This window comes from Epinephelus fuscoguttatus, linkage group LG16 (assembly GCF_011397635.1).
Source record: "Epinephelus fuscoguttatus linkage group LG16, E.fuscoguttatus.final_Chr_v1".
Taxonomy (NCBI): domain Eukaryota; kingdom Metazoa; phylum Chordata; class Actinopteri; order Perciformes; family Serranidae; genus Epinephelus; species Epinephelus fuscoguttatus.
Window position 1 is genome coordinate 5,941,459 of NC_064767.1, and position 15,841 is coordinate 5,957,299.

Consider the following 15,841-nt stretch of genomic DNA (forward strand, 5'->3'; position numbering starts at 1 on the left):
GGTGCTATTTGGGACTGAAACCTCACACAGGCCGAAGACACGACAGGTAACATGTCAGTGGAACTTTTCCAGGTTAGGTGATGAGGTAGTTTTCAAATTTTGCTCATGACTATTCACTAAAGACATTAAGACACACAGCAGCAAACACTGCACACTGAAAACTGATTGAAAAAAAAAATAGGCCAACTCTATGAAAACAACCTCATTCACACCACAGTAAATGACCATCAAGTTTCTTCCTCTAAAAAACTTGTAGTTTCATGTTTGTAGGTGTCTACACAAAAACGAATCCATTCCACAGTATGTTCCAAAAAGACAGTGTTTTCATCACTTTCTAATCGAAAGAAAAACGGTAATGGAAGCACTTAGACGGTCTGGGAGAGCTCAGAGCAGAGCAGGTCAGCGTACAGAAAATGACTGCAGTGTGAGAACAGTGGCACGAAGTGGTAAATGTCATGTTGTCGGCAGCAGAGAGAAGTGGAGGAGGGAGGGTGGAGGAGAGGAGGCGGAGTGTCTCACTCTCTGCTCATCGCACACTGAACTCAGAGGTGAAATCTTTCAAAAGTTTCTTACCGTGTTAGTGTGTTGGAGCACTGCACGTTCTGACAGCCACACCACTTTAACTCTGCATATATTTAAATTATTATACGCAGCTTTTGAAATGTCTTCCAGGCTATTTTAGGATCTTATGAAATTAACCTTAAGAGCTACTGAAATATAAACCCTGATGTGTAATTAAAATGCTCACAAACACATATAGGAAGATGCATCATATTTATGCCTTCACACAGTTGAACGCATACAGAGCAGATTTCCCATCCAAGAGCCAAGTGTGGCACGGGGAGGTTAATCCAAAGCTTATATAATTTCTCACATTGTTTACTCAGTGGGGTATAATTATGCAACGCTGCTGTGTGTCTGTGTGTGTGTGTGTGTGTGTGTGCGTGCGTGCATTTGTGTGTCTATCAGTGTATGCTCTGAGTCTTTATATGAATGATATCACTCCCGAGCAGTACGGCTCATTCTGATTACAAAACGCTGGGTTTTTAGGATGTAACCTGCATTTTCCAACAATCCAAGCACTTCAACACACGTGTTTTATTCTCAGGGTGTGAGCATATAAAGGTATATGTAGCATGAAACCAGGAGGAGATGGAGAGATATGGTGCGCAACCAAAATCAATAATCAGTGATTGATACTTATGTGTTTTGCATCAGCTGTGTGTGGCCTCGTGCAAACTCACCGCTCTGCTGCTAAAATGTTTTTCAGTCACATATCCACTTTAACCTTACAGCAAAAACAGTCCTTAAAAATCTGAACTTTAGAACTCTGCAAATGTCTACTGTTGCCTAAACTGTTTCGTATTCATCCGTCAAAAACTCAACATTAAATATGTCAGCTGTACTGCAAACCTCGGTCGTCATGAGGCCCAGTGCGGAGGATTCAGGGGGATATCTTGGAATATACATGGAATATAATTTAATAATTATGTTTCCTTCAGTGTATAATCTCCTGAAAATAAAAATTGCTGTGTTTTCCTTATCTTAGGATGAGTCTTTTTTTTTTATCTATATAGGGAGCAAGCCATGTTGCATTGCTACATTTCTACAGTAGCCCAGATGGACAAACCTGACATGACACTGGCTCTAGATAAGGCCATTCACGTCTTTGCACTGGCCACCATAGTTTACCTTGCTGCAACAAGCAGCATCGGAAAAACACAGAGTTTGAAAATGTGAGGTTGCTTTATTCAGACATTAGTGCTATATCGTGTGTCGAGTTTCTTGAAGATGTTTAACCTCTCACAATGTGAGTCGTTAACCCACCCAGCCATCTTGTGTGTCGTTAGGGTCAGATGGGTCCAGGTGTGAATGGGTGTGAAGTCGTCCAGGGAGGGATCCCAAGACTGCATTGTAGGTGGGTGATGAGTGGTGTCGCAGGCCACCTCCTCTGTTTAACGGTGGTCACTCCAGTTTGACATACATAGCTTCTCTCACACCTCTTTCAAATCATCTGTCTTCTCTGGCTAAGACGTGGACATTGCTGTCCTTGAAGGAACGTCCCTTTAGATGTAAATGGACATCCAAGTCTTGACCTGAGGAGCTGGCTCTCCTGTGTTGTGACCTTATCGACTCTGAAACTCAGAGCTCACGTGACCCCAACGACACACCCACACAGAGTTTAAAGCCTGTGACACCACACCAGTCAATAAGAACTGAAGGAGCCTCCTTGGACGAGAGGTGAAATATCTTCAAGAAACTCAAAGTCCAGTTGCCTACGATATAGCACTTGAGATAACCATGACCTGGATGATGGAGAATCTTCACCGACATGCTTTATTCAGTGTTTTTACCGGTTTAAACACCATGTCAGTTTGTTTTGGAGAGAAAGAGATCTTCACTGATAATTTGGCTGCTTATAAAGATCAGTTGAATGTCTTGGTATTAGGTAATCAGAAGAAAGGTGAGCACACATTAGCAGACGCTAGGCTAGCAGCTTGTCTGCAATGCACCAGACAGCATCGGAGAAACACTGTTTTGTAACGTGAAACTTCTTTTTTTAGAATTCTTACTCTGTTTTAATCGCATCATCATTTTGGAGAGGAAGAGACCCCTATGGATAACTCACCTCCTGAACAATGAACACAGCAGTAATCATAAGCGAGAGAATCTGCAGTCCTCGCCTCTAGATGCCACTAAATCATATGAATCCTACATACTGTTCCTTTAAGACAAAGCTGCAGTCAATACGCAATCAGCCCAAAACATTAGCAGCTAATGCTACTTCCAAATTGCAAGTATGCCATCTCCTCCTGGTTGAAACAATATGCAACAGTGCAGAAATCCTCCTCTGTGGAGCCAGATATTGTTGATGTTTCATTGCGACTTCAGTGCTTGAAATAAAATGGAATGTTGTTTCTTTTTGTAATTTGGTTGTTCAAAACCAAATCACTTACTTTTGTGATTGAGTAAAATATCAAATCCCAGTGAATCTGGAGTCTGTATTAAATCTCACTTTTATCCAATCTGATCTGAGTTGCATTATCATAATGTTACAAATGCATCTGTGGTGTTTCTGCTTCAAGTCGTGGATCATTTATCTAAATACAAGCTGAATCATCTGGGAGGGATAGAAGCACATCCCAGTAAATTATACATTTCTAATTAAACGTAAATGTTGCTAATATCCAACACAAATCTACAATATTTAGACTAAGACTGCTTCTCTTATTGCTTTAGAGCCTCTACAAGTGTTTTAATTGTTTCTCTTTCAGGGTTATATACTCACCTATTACTTGTAATAGTGCATGCTTAACTACTCTTGGCATGTGGTCAATTATAATGTTTATGTCTATTACTGGTTTAGCCTCCAGAGAAGCTGATCTCACAGAAAAGCGGTGTTCTTTTATAGCTCCAGTGTGTGCTCAGGCTATCACCTTATTCCTGTTCCCAGAACTAAGAGTACTGGAACTCCAAGTGGTACTGGAACACGTCCAGCCTTACTCAGGCCAGATAAAGAGAGATGAGGAGGAAGATATAAAGTTCTAAATACTCAGAGTGAGATTGCCCAGAGCTGCTGGGTGTGTGCATAAGCTGTCCCATAGGTGCTTAGCGAGCCGGGGGAGGCCCGGGGCAGCGTTGTCAAGAGGGTGAGCAGGCCTCGTTTCAATGGATGATTAAACAGCTCTCCCAGCTCGTCCTCTGCCCCTCTCCAGCCTTCCGCACCACCTGACAGTTCCTCAAGGTCGAGTCATTCCCCCCACACACACCTCTCCACCGCCGCCCAAGTCTCATCTGACTGAAAACTGCCTTTCCTCTCCTTTCTCACTTCCCATCTTCCTCTGATAGGAAAGCTCTTCATCGCTCTCCACCCATTCACTCATTTTTATTCTTCCTCAGTAGGGAAATTTAGTCTTTTATTGCTCCCTGCACATTTGAGATTTTTCAGGATTTCTTTTTGCTTTTTCTCCACAGTTTTCTCAGTGAATATGTCAGCACACCCATCCCATACATATGTGCCTTGGTTTTGTTTGAGTGTTTCTCTGTACACGTTGTAGTGGGGAGAAAAGTAGGACTGATTGCCCAGGGCCCCATTGGGGGGGGGGGGGCTATGAAATGAAAAGTTTAGTTTTGCCAAAACTAGATTAAAATCGGCTGATTAAATCTGTTGAAAAACTGTATAAAAAATGAAGCTCTCTGAGGTCCCTCTCACCCCTTGAAGGCACGGAATGGTTTAGTCCACCTCTGCAAGAATTCATGTCTAAACGCAGCTAGAGCTGTGTGAGTGGCTGCTTATGCAGCTGGAGCACCAAAGTACACCGTCATGTCTTTCCCCAAGAAACAAAACCGACGTTCCCAAAAAGAAAAGAAAGAAAGGAAACTGACTTTGTACCAGAGGCCTGGGGGTTTGAGGGTTCTGCGCAGTGTCTTAGCTCTTCCTAGGACTGCACTCTTCTGGACAGAGACCTCAGATGTACCTGGAATCTTCTGGAGCCACTCTCTCAGATTGGGCAGAGTCTTTACCTAGCCTTTACTCCCCACATCTTTTTAGCTCCTCTTCCAGCCCCTGGTATTTTTCAACCTTCTCGTGTTCCTTCTTTCTGATGTTGTTGTCATCTATCATCACCGCCTTCTTCTGCTGTTTGTCCATCAACATGATGTCCGGTTGGTTAGCCATCACCAGTTTGTCAGTCTGGATCTGGAAGTCCCACAGGATCTTAGCTTGGTCATCCTCAACCACCTTAGGAGGCGTCTTCCATTGTGACCTTGGGACTTCCAGCCTGTACTCAGTTCAGATGCTCCTGTACACTATGCCAGCCACTTGGTTATGGCGTTCCATGTACGCTGTTCTTGCCTGCATCTTACACCCTGCTATTATGTGCTGAACTGTCTCAGAAGCATCTTTGTACAGCCTGGAATGCTGGGGCCACCACGGTGACTCATGCATAGAGCCCAAAATTGGTGCTACAGCCCTGCACCCAAGCCAAGTGCTTAAACGTATGACCTGCAAGTGTCAAGATCAGCAATTTGCTGGCTGGTTGTGATGCCCACTTGTAAGATCAGAAGTCCCATTTACAAACAAGAAATGTGTGATTGTAATAAGCAGATTGCTGAAAATGACTGAGCACACTGATGCTCCCCAGAGAACGAACACCTAATTTCAGATAATTCACAACCATTTCTCCTGCAGCACCTCCAGGTGCATTTACTGTGTCAAAGCATCATTTAATCTACTGCTTATTGCCATGAACTTTCCCCAAGAGGAGAAACCTTTTTGATGTTAGGTAATGAACCCAACAGATTCTTCTATCCTGAACAAGCAGAATAAGTGTTACCTCCATCATTTATGACGACGAATTGGACGATGTAGCCTCAGAAGGCTGCTTTAGCATTGCTCCTTGTCACGTGTCTTACGGCACCACACCATGTTCAGCTGGCTCTTTACAGGCAGACTGTAATATCTGCTTTTCCTTTGTTGCATGTTACCAGATTACTGCTGTGTCAGTCCTCTGTAATGAATGACGGCACAGCTGTGGTGTTCTGCAACATTTAGGTAGCTGTCCAAAGTGCTTAAACTCCACACAGCTGTCCACCTTGTGGGGTGCTGAAGGGATGATTGCAGACTGAGGCAAAACTCTTTATTGGCTGTGATCTGCCTCGCTGTGTGTTTCAGCTGATGTAAGAGCGGTGCTGTGAGGGAGCTGTCCACCCGATGGGGTGCTGAACTTTAGCTCTCCTGCAGCGGGCCGGTGTAAAGCAGCACAGAAGCAGCAAACAGGAGAGCTGTGGAAAAAGTCTTCAAGGAAATGAAACCAAATCTTATCTTAGGCATTAAATATGATATTCTACTATCCAGCAGTACTTTTAATAACCTTTTTTTAATCATAGCTGCCTGGCTTCCAAGCCTGTGTTGTGAAATGATATTATACTTGGAACATGATTTTTGCTGGTGGGGATTTGGTTGAGGGAAGTCTGGCTCATCTTGTGAATTATACACTGTTGCTTTCATCAATCCATCCTGGGGTATTTTTACACTTCTTATTCTTATTCATATAAAAGGAAGTGTTAAAACCATATGCTTAATTAGCCAGATGAGATACAGACAGGCCTAAAAGGATGAGTATTTTTAAAAAAGGATGTGGTTAAGGATATTGTACATTATTCCCATCATCTACTTGGGTTGAAAAAAATAAATGCAAGTGTATTTTGCAACTAACCACCTGGTGTTTTCAAGATCACCAGACCCAATCTTCCTTTTAATTAGACTAAGTGTCATACATCAGTAATGATCCCATTGCTGAGACTAGTGATTACAAAACATTTTCTATCTGGCTCATTGCCCTTTAGGACATGATAGGACATGATATTCTTGATGATATTCTTGAGTGCAGCCACATGATTATTATTATTATTATTGTTAATATTATTATAATAAATGAAATATAATAAAATAAAATAAAATAAATCCAGAGAGGGATTCAGGTGTATAATAATAGTAATAATAATACTGATGATGATGATGATAACAACCTCCACTAGCCATAAAGCCTGTTTGTCTTTATTAATAACAAATCTTAAAGCTCTAGAAGGTAAAATTTCAAAGTTTAAGTTGTAAACGATGTCTGACTGTGTTACCTCACTACTAATTTAGTTTCTCTCACATACCTGTAACAAATTCTGATTAAAGTGAGCACCTTTCTGACCAGCGTGTACAGTCATATATCACTTTTTTTTTTTTACATCCCTTCAATGTTCATAATCAACATTTTAATTATAAATATTCATGACTTGTCTCCAGGGTTATGGGGATTTAATAGCATAATTTATGTCAAAATCTACAAGGAGCTAATATGGTAATCTGTGATTAATTAAAGTGGTTAGACTGTCCACTGACTCAGTCTGTGTTTAGCCCACCATCACGTAAGATTTCATGAATATTTGATCTTCTTTCTTGTGTGCATCCTCCTGCTAACCCACCAATGTTTGACGATAATGTCCAACTAATGATTTAAATAATGAAAGTTGGTGATTGTAGAGATTAGTTATTTCATTTTAATGTAGGTGTAGAGTAACTTGCATTTTTTTAATCGTTGTTTTCTGTCAAACATTCTGGACAAATTAAATTACTTAAAGGTGTGCAGGCTTTACTCTGTGATGCACTTGACTGAGTAGTGTTCTGTGATTTTACTGTGTGTGTGTGTGTGTGTGTGTGTGTGTGTACTTTATGCATTTATTTGTATTCTCCTTTTCATATGTGTTTGAACATCTCTGTGGGTAAAAGGATGTATGAGTGCAAGCTCCGACATTAAGTGCATGTGCGTGCATTTCATCCCCATCCCCATCAAAAGCTGCAATTATTCCCTGTACTGCCGCACTGATTGAGCTCAGTCCATTCAATAATTTGACTTGATGAAAGGCCCCTTGCCTATTCAATAATACCTGCCACGTTCCTCTCAGCATAGGTGTGACCAATTAGAGAGGATTGACGCTTTTATCCCCAATCCCTACGAGACAAGCCATCGTAAATACAGCTAAGGCCTACCAATGGAGGGTGCTTATCTGTCCTCTGAGGGGAAGAGAGAGAGAGATGGGAGGGGAGGGCTTGTATCCAGGGCTAACCAGAAAATTTGGATTTGCTGCTTGGTTGCTGTACTGAGCCTGGCTTCAGCTCGGAGCAAATGACTGTTTAATTTGTTCAGTGTTGCAGGTAATTTCTCTCATTCACTCGGGGCAGCCTGGTCCCAAAGTGGCTGCAGGCAAATCGATAAGGATTAAGAATATAAGAGACCCTAAAACAAGTTAGGCTGAGATTCTGCGGTGTGCGCATGCAGCAGCGCACTCCAGCAAAGTCTGAAGATCGAAGGAGTGAAGGTGAAAGAGTGATTACAGTAAAAGGAGAAAAGATTCGGTTTTGTTTACAACATGAAGGTGCACAGTTTGGGATAGGGCACGCAGAGCACAGAGGACTGGTCAGGAGTGAATCATGGGAGGTTGTCCTGAGGCTAAACAATGCTGAGAGAGCGTTCAGCGAAGGCAGTGAGTGTGGGTTTTTTGTTTTTCTCGGTGTGTTTATGTGTGCACAGAAGCCCTTGCATACCAGAGAAAATACAGATTCGACCAAGCGTCCGACCCCTGACAACGCTGTGCTGTTTACCCTCACACTTAGATCTTGCTCTACATACTCGGTCCAGTGAAAGCGAGGGAGGGGGAGAGGAAGAAAGAGGAGTTGTGGGAGAGAGGAAGGGTTGGTGCTGAGCCTTTGACATGCTGGTGAAATATTGATGAAGTTGCAAAGTGGTGTTTCGCTAATAGCCATCCTTTAGCATTTGCTGACAGGCCATTATAAGGCATTTTTCTCTTTTTCTCATTGGCTGTTTTCTCCTTTTCTCCATCCCTCATCCGTTTTCCTTCCACCTCTTACTTAACAACTACAGTACAGTAATTATCAGCACCAGCTGTTGTGCCCATTTCTGAGGACTGGGCAGTTTTGGGTCAGAAACAAATCAGCATTATTGTGATTCGTGGAGTGAAGGAAAGGGGAACTGCAAAGGAAATTGAAATGTAGATATAAAGATACATTTATGTGTTATAAACCTGATTTGACAAATACAGTTTGGATGAAACAACATGTTAACTGGTAACACTTTTCCCAGTCCAGGAAGTGGAAGTTCTAGTACTGCACATAAGTCATAGGGATGATCACTTCCTGTGTCCCCCTTCCTGTGTTCGGTTTAGCTTAAGGTGAACTATGAACACTCATGTTCTTGGCATGTTTTAGCAACTAGGTAGGAGTTAACACTCATGGGTGGGTAATTTATTGGCTAGACGAAATGTATATATCAATATGTCTCAATCTGAGGCCAACCAACTAACACATGAATCAATGAATCAATGAATCAATAGGTGCTTCAGTATTTTGTCATTTTCATTCCTAAAGTTTTGACAAGGCTCTGAACAGGATGTTCTTAGTGCTGGTTGTTTTCCTAGGAAAAGTATTGCACCCAAATTTGTACATATTCCACGTAATCATGAGCAAGTAGCTGATGCGTAACCAACATATTTTGGAAGGCTATGACCATGTGACCATGCACTAACTGGAGTAAACAATGAAGCGACACCGAGTGATCTCGTAAGGAGACAGGTCGGGGTGGTGGTGGGTCACAAAAGCACAGACTTTCCTGATGAGTTTCATGTTCAGAGCTGTGTGAACTTTGACTGAACTTTTCATCATTTTAAGGTATGTCCTCACCATCTTTCTTTTCCTAAACCTAACCACAGTAACTTTACTTGCCTAACCCTAACCTCCAATCAACTTTGCAGGATATCAAAGAGAAGGTTCGACAAGGTTTTGCAAGAATCCAAAGCAAATGAGACAAAAATATAGTTAATAAATTTGGGGGGTGACTTCACCACGACACTTAGGGCTCAACACTTTGTTATGTCATGTCTTCAGATACCACCACTCCCAGACTGAGGCTTTCTCATGCCCCTCAGCATATGATACCATTGACAAAGGCACCCTTTGACATCTCTATGAGATGCATTCCTTATCATCTGTATGTGTGTGAGGGACATTCTCCTCTCTGAAGAAGTGACAGACTCGGTGTGAGGAATCAAATCTCTTTAATATATGCAGCATGGAGAGAAGACGCAAGTGTTCTCTGACGACCTTCAGAATATACAGACCTTTATACCAAACCAAAGCTCTGACCCCAGGTTGCACCCACCAGCTGAACTCCCTAATAAAAGGTTGAGCAAAACAGGAAACTTCCCCCTAAGAACTGTAAAGTCATAACCTCAAGATGTGGAGAATTGCCCCCAATAAAGATTCCTAATTAATACCCACATGTGACACACAACTGGCCCCTGGGTTAAATACATAACATTGGTCCCGTTTGTCAAACAGTCATGGTTATGTTTAGGCAACAAGACTTCTTGGTGAGATTTCAAAAGAAAAAGATTGTGTTTTGGGTTAAAACATGAGTATTTAATGGACTTCAGTTACGTAATGTTAAACACATCCGAACAAAATGGTTTGAAAACACAGACATAATAGTTTGAATGATATCCTACAAATTAGGGTCCCACGAATGACATTACATCCTTAACATACAGTTACATAATTAACAAAGTTATGGAAGTTAGGTAAGTCACTGTGGTTAGGTTTAGTAAAAGAATGATGGTGAAGACGTACCTTAGAATGACTCAAAGTTCAGTCAAAGTTCACACAATTCTCAGCACGTGTCTCCAAAGCAAAGTCCCAGGTGAAAGACCTATCCACCACCTCAACCTGCCTCCTTGGGACTGCTTGTGTCCTCCCGTCTGCACATTAGTCACATGATCATAGCTTTTCAAAATACATGGGATATATATATGAATTTGGGGTGCATTACTTTTGGCAGGATACGTATGAATAGTTTATGAGAACAGTCTGTAATGCTACTTTAAACAGCATCAACTTTTGGGAGAGGAAGAGCAATCTCCTGGCTGAAAGTCTGTTTCTTTTCACCCATCAACCAATGCAGACTTTCTTGCTCTTGCTACTATGTCGGTTACTCTGGGCGTTGAATATTGGCATGTATGGGTTTATATTAGCCTGAGTGTCAGACTGAAGCTCCCAGAACCTTCAGTCTGACATGGCTTCCACTGAAGGCGATTTACAAAGGGGAGGGAATTAGATTTTTTCCCTAACCAATCAGTAGAGATCAACGACTCACCCAGAATCTGACGTCATTAGTATCCATGCCTCAGGGGTGCCGAAAACAAGCGAGCATTGCCCCTTTAAAATGTCTCCATCGTTGTGCACGCCCAGCTGCATCGCCGTTAAATCCAGTTTAGCAGCTTCCTTAATTTGGTCCTCCATTAACGCGAGTAGTGGCGAAATACCTCGATAGCATCGTTAATGTGGTCTGTAGGATCTGTAGCGATTGCCATTGTTGCTATCCTCACCAGTTACCCACCGGCGTACAGCTTGACATCAGCATGGCGCTGATTGGCTAATCGCTAGACCCACCCCCACCCCCAGCGTTCATTGGTCCGTCCAGCGTTTGGATGAGATAAATCGCAAATTCATTGAAGTTTGCCAGACCAGAGATGAAAGCCTACTCAGTTGAGTGGGCGGGGTCTATGGTCTGGAACCAGGCTAGGTTTATATTGGAGTTAGTTGAGTCTGGTGCATCTTGTAGAGACACCAAAGGGTGCCTTCGATGCCAGTGTCACACGCCAAGGGGTGTGATAGAGTGTCAGTATTTGACGACTTTGGAATGAGAACAGGTTGTGTGGCCTTGGTATTTCCTAGTACTGAGTCTGGTTTAGGCTACCAAAACACAAGGTGGTGAGGGCATGATCCTTGTTTGGTAAATATGTAACAGGCAGCACTTCCTGTTTCTTGGCTTCAAGTCAGTGTTGACTTTTTAATAACTTATTATAAAAACAACAATTATTACTCTTACCTTTCCAGGGAAAGCTAAACTAAAACTAGGTAAATGCATAGACAGTAAATGGTTATCAGTTTCATACAACTCTTTTCTTAATATGTTGTTAAAAAAAAGCAAAGCAAAACAAAAACATCTACACATTATTACTTTGCCTACAAAACAAATGTGCAACTTCAAATTACTTATATATGAGCATGTTTTTTTAGGAGGCAGGGCTGGTGCGTGTTGTTGTGCCAAGCAGTACAATATCCCCTAATATAATGGAAATCAATGCAGCATATCATGATTTGCTCCAACACAACACAACACAGCGCTGCACACAAAATATAACCTCATAACAATTCAAAACAGAGCACCTCAAACCAGCAGCAGGCTCTGCCAGGCACAGTGTGCTACCACCAGTACAGTCAAACCGAGTTTGAACAGAAACAATTACTTTATAGCCGAATGAGTGTGATTACAAGCTGCCCTGTGAGACTCAACAAGCAATTACAAATCAGTAAATAATAATTACTATGGCAGCTCGGCCGAGAAGCTGTCTGTAGTCGAGGCAAAAGAGCTCGCAGGAAACGGATACTAGTAACATCAAAGTACACACACAAACACACGCCAGCCAAACATTTTCATTAGCAGCGTGAAGAACTGTGCTTTTATCGTCCTCTCCCTCGCTGTCTGGCTGAAACATGGACACACAAATATACAGAAATGCATGCAAACTTAATAACTGGGAGTAGTTTTGTGTACAAGTGTAGAGAGTATATAAGTTACTTAAGCCTGCCTGAACCACAAGAGTCCAGTGGTATAAACATTGCATACAGCTGTGAAGGATGTTGCAAATCAATTCATTTGTTTCTGGGTAGCATGCTGAATCTTGTATCTGCACTTCTCAGTTAAATTCCATAACATGTATGTGACCAGTGGACTCTAGTGATGTCTGCGTTGTGTTGATATAAAGAGGCCCAGATCGTGGATATCTTTGGAGGTTGTAAAAACAGAATCCTCCATCGATTACAACCATATAACTCGAGTCCCTATGCAAACTAAGTGACACAGGAAAGGGTTAGGCTGAAAAATGAACTTGTAAACAGCTTAGCAGGGCTAAAACATGGAAAGTACTAGGAGAGAAAGGTTGCTTACCTCTCCCATGGAGTACAACAGCAAAAGGAGACCCCCAAAGGTGGACGTAGTGGTACAGAGTATCAAACGTTCCACATGTTGACTATAAAGGCCTGAGTGTGTCAGGTACTGGTGACTGACAAACATTTGGGGTGATTATATCCTCCTGAGACTCAAACTTTTGTTTGGTATGCATTTTTAATGTTTCCTAGCTATTTGGGATCAGTAGGACCCGATGAGTATAAAAAACCCATCATTGTCATCGATAATAAGGTCCCAGTGTCCTCAAAGGAGATGATAATGAAGTCCCAGCATCCTCAAAGGAGACGATAATAAAGTCCCAGCGTCCTCAAAGGAGATGATAATAAAGTCCCAGCGTCCTCAAACGAGACGATAATAAAGTCCCAGCGTCCTCAAAGGAGACGATAATAAAGTCCCAGCGTCCTCAAAGGAGACGATAATAAAGTCCCAGCGTCCTCAAAGGAGATGATAATAAAGTCCCAGCGTCCTCAAAGGAGACGATAATAAAGTCCCAGTGTCCTCAAAGGAGATGATAATAAAGTCCCAGCGTCCTCAAAGGAGATGATAATAAAGTCCCAGTGTCCTCAAAGGAGATGATAATAAAGTCCCAGCGTCCTCAAACGAGACGATAATAAAGTCCCAGCGTCCTCAAAGGAGATGATAATAAAGTCCCAGTGTCCTCAAAGGAGATGATAATAAAGTCCCAGCGTCCTCAAACGAGACGATAATAAAGTCCCAGCGTCCTCAAACGAGACGATAATAAAGTCCCAGCGTCCTCAAAGGAGATGATAATAAAGTCCCAGTGTCCTCAAACGAGACGATAATAAAGTCCCAATGTCCTCAAACGAGACGATTATGAAGTCCCAGCGTCCTCAAACGAGACGATAATGAAGTCCCAGCGTCCTCAAACGAGACAATTATGAAGTCCCAGTGTCCTCAAACGAGACGATTATGAAGTCCCAGCGTCCTCAAACGAGACGATAATAAAGTCCCAGCGTCCTCAAACGAGACGATTATGAAGTCCCAGCGTCCTCAAACGAGATGAGTATAAAGTCCCAGCGTCCTCAAACGAGACGATAATGAAGTCCCAGTGTCCTCAAACGAGATGAGTATAAAGTCCCAGTGTCCTCAGACGAGACGATAATAAAGTCCCAGTGTCCTCAAACGAGACGATTATGAAGTCCCAGTGTCCTCAAATGAGACGATAATAAAGTCCCAGTGTCCTCAAACAGGACAACACTAACATAAACAAGTTTCAACCATTAAATGGTTGAAACTTCAGGTTTTGGGCCTTGTCCACTTGGATCGGCTGCAGACTGACTTGGCAGATGTGGCTGCCATCTTGTTTGCTGTGCTCTTTCTACCATGAGATGACACAAAAAAGTGTCCATGAACAAGGACAACAGGTCTAAATTAAGCAGAATGAAGTATAAGGTCAAGTGAACCCAAAATGTGATGTCCTCATATGAGGACACGGGGTCTCAGGAGGATAATAGTTAATATTACAAATGCACATTTTACTTTGTTGCACATAATACTGCTGTATAACTGACCCTGTCATGTTATACTATTGTGGAATATTTTTGTCCACTTTATACATAGCAAAGTACTCATTTCTTGGAGTATTTCTTCCACACTGTCAAACACTACGTTCCTGTGAATGATGATAATGACACATAAGGTGTTATATTTTATTCTGTAACCGTGTTAGTCATAGAAACAATGATATCTCCTTTCTCTGTGTGGATTACCAGGTTAAAGGTGCTCACTGTTTGGAGCCACTGATTGACTGTTGACTGTTAAAGAAACAAAGACAACCTAATAGGATTTAGGTCAAAGCTGTGCACGCAATCCTAGGGACAGGCTATAGATTACATGAGCCACAGTCTGTTTGCAATTGAACTGAAAAGCCATGTAAATTACACAGTGCAATCATTCATGTGAAATGTTGGAGCCTGCAACCTCCAGGGGTTAATTTAAGACTCTGCAACAGATAGTGTGAGAGCTGTTTGATCTGCTGTCACGCACTGAAGATTCTTATTTTCATGCTGTGTGTTGCTGTATTTCAAATCTTGCATGGTACAAATACCTTGTGCATTGTGTCATTTTAACCTGCTATTATGAGGATGTTAAATGCTGAATTCTTTTTGTGAATAGATTTTTGTTGTTTTGTCTCGTTGCAGTCCTCCTTCAGCTGAAATTAAGCAAAGAGTGCTGTTCCCCATGCTTCACTCGCTGTCACAGTTGGTTAAAGACAATCACACTGACGCAGGCTGCCATGAGAAAACAAGCCTTGTTTAATTTTTCTTTGTTCCACTTCTGTCATATACTTCTGTTCTACTGGTAACCAAAACCGCAACTGGCCACTTGGCAATTTCACTGTAGTTGTTGGTGATGTGTTTCTAAATACCACAGTGTAGTTTGTTGTCATTGGTCGGTTTAGGATTTACATCAGTGTGACTTTATTGTGGACAGGGTCTTGATCCTTTGGTCATCTGAAGGATTAAAATGTGAAAAGGTCAGGAAATGATCTGGCTATCACTTTACACTTTCAGTACGCGACGAAGGTCTGCCAAATATTCAGTGCTTGAATACATTTGCATTGTACTTTACTTTTCTGGAAACCACAAATATGTTAAATTTGCAAGTTTCATATGAAATCAGTGTTTTCAAAGGGACGTAGTGAATGAGCTGACTTTGTCATCTAGAGGTGTATGATCAAAAGGGATGGTGGATGGTGTGTCACCTAGGCAAGACTGCTGCCAAGTTGCAAACCACTGCTCGAAACCAACAGACAGCAAAATTGGTTGTTCTTTAGCGAGTCATCCCTGTTTTTCCAGTGGTTTTTTAGCCACCAAATGTGGCCATTTTAAAGCGACCCAGTGCTGTTTTTCGACCGGGGTTAGTGCCATTGTTTTTCACTGAGACATTACTGTGTTTTCCTGCCATTATAGCACCAAGAGAAGCCATTGGTTTATGCTGAGACAGTGCTGCTTTTCCAGCAGGGAGTGTGTCCTCAAACCAGTTATTTCAATTTCAATTTCAATTCCAAACTGGCCCAACTAACTGGCGAACTGATTCACATCGAAGTGAAAAGACGAGCATGCAGAGCTGAGGGACACTGCTCATAAACATTCACTACAGCATCTTAATAGGTGTCAGTAAATCACCACGGGATGATACAGTATATCAAGCTTATGGATGAGGTGATGGCGTGCCACCATCACCATGATGCAACGTGTCCGAGTGCTAACATATTGTCACCG

The 15,841-nt window shown here is 42.0% G+C and overlaps 1 protein-coding gene across 1 annotated transcript in view; it reads left to right on the forward strand.

Moving 5' to 3' along the window:
- The window catches only part of LOC125903352 (pro-neuregulin-3, membrane-bound isoform), a 551,607-nt gene that overhangs the window by 55,329 nt on the left and 480,437 nt on the right, over nucleotides 1–15,841 (forward strand). The gene's annotated exons all lie outside the window — the stretch shown is intronic.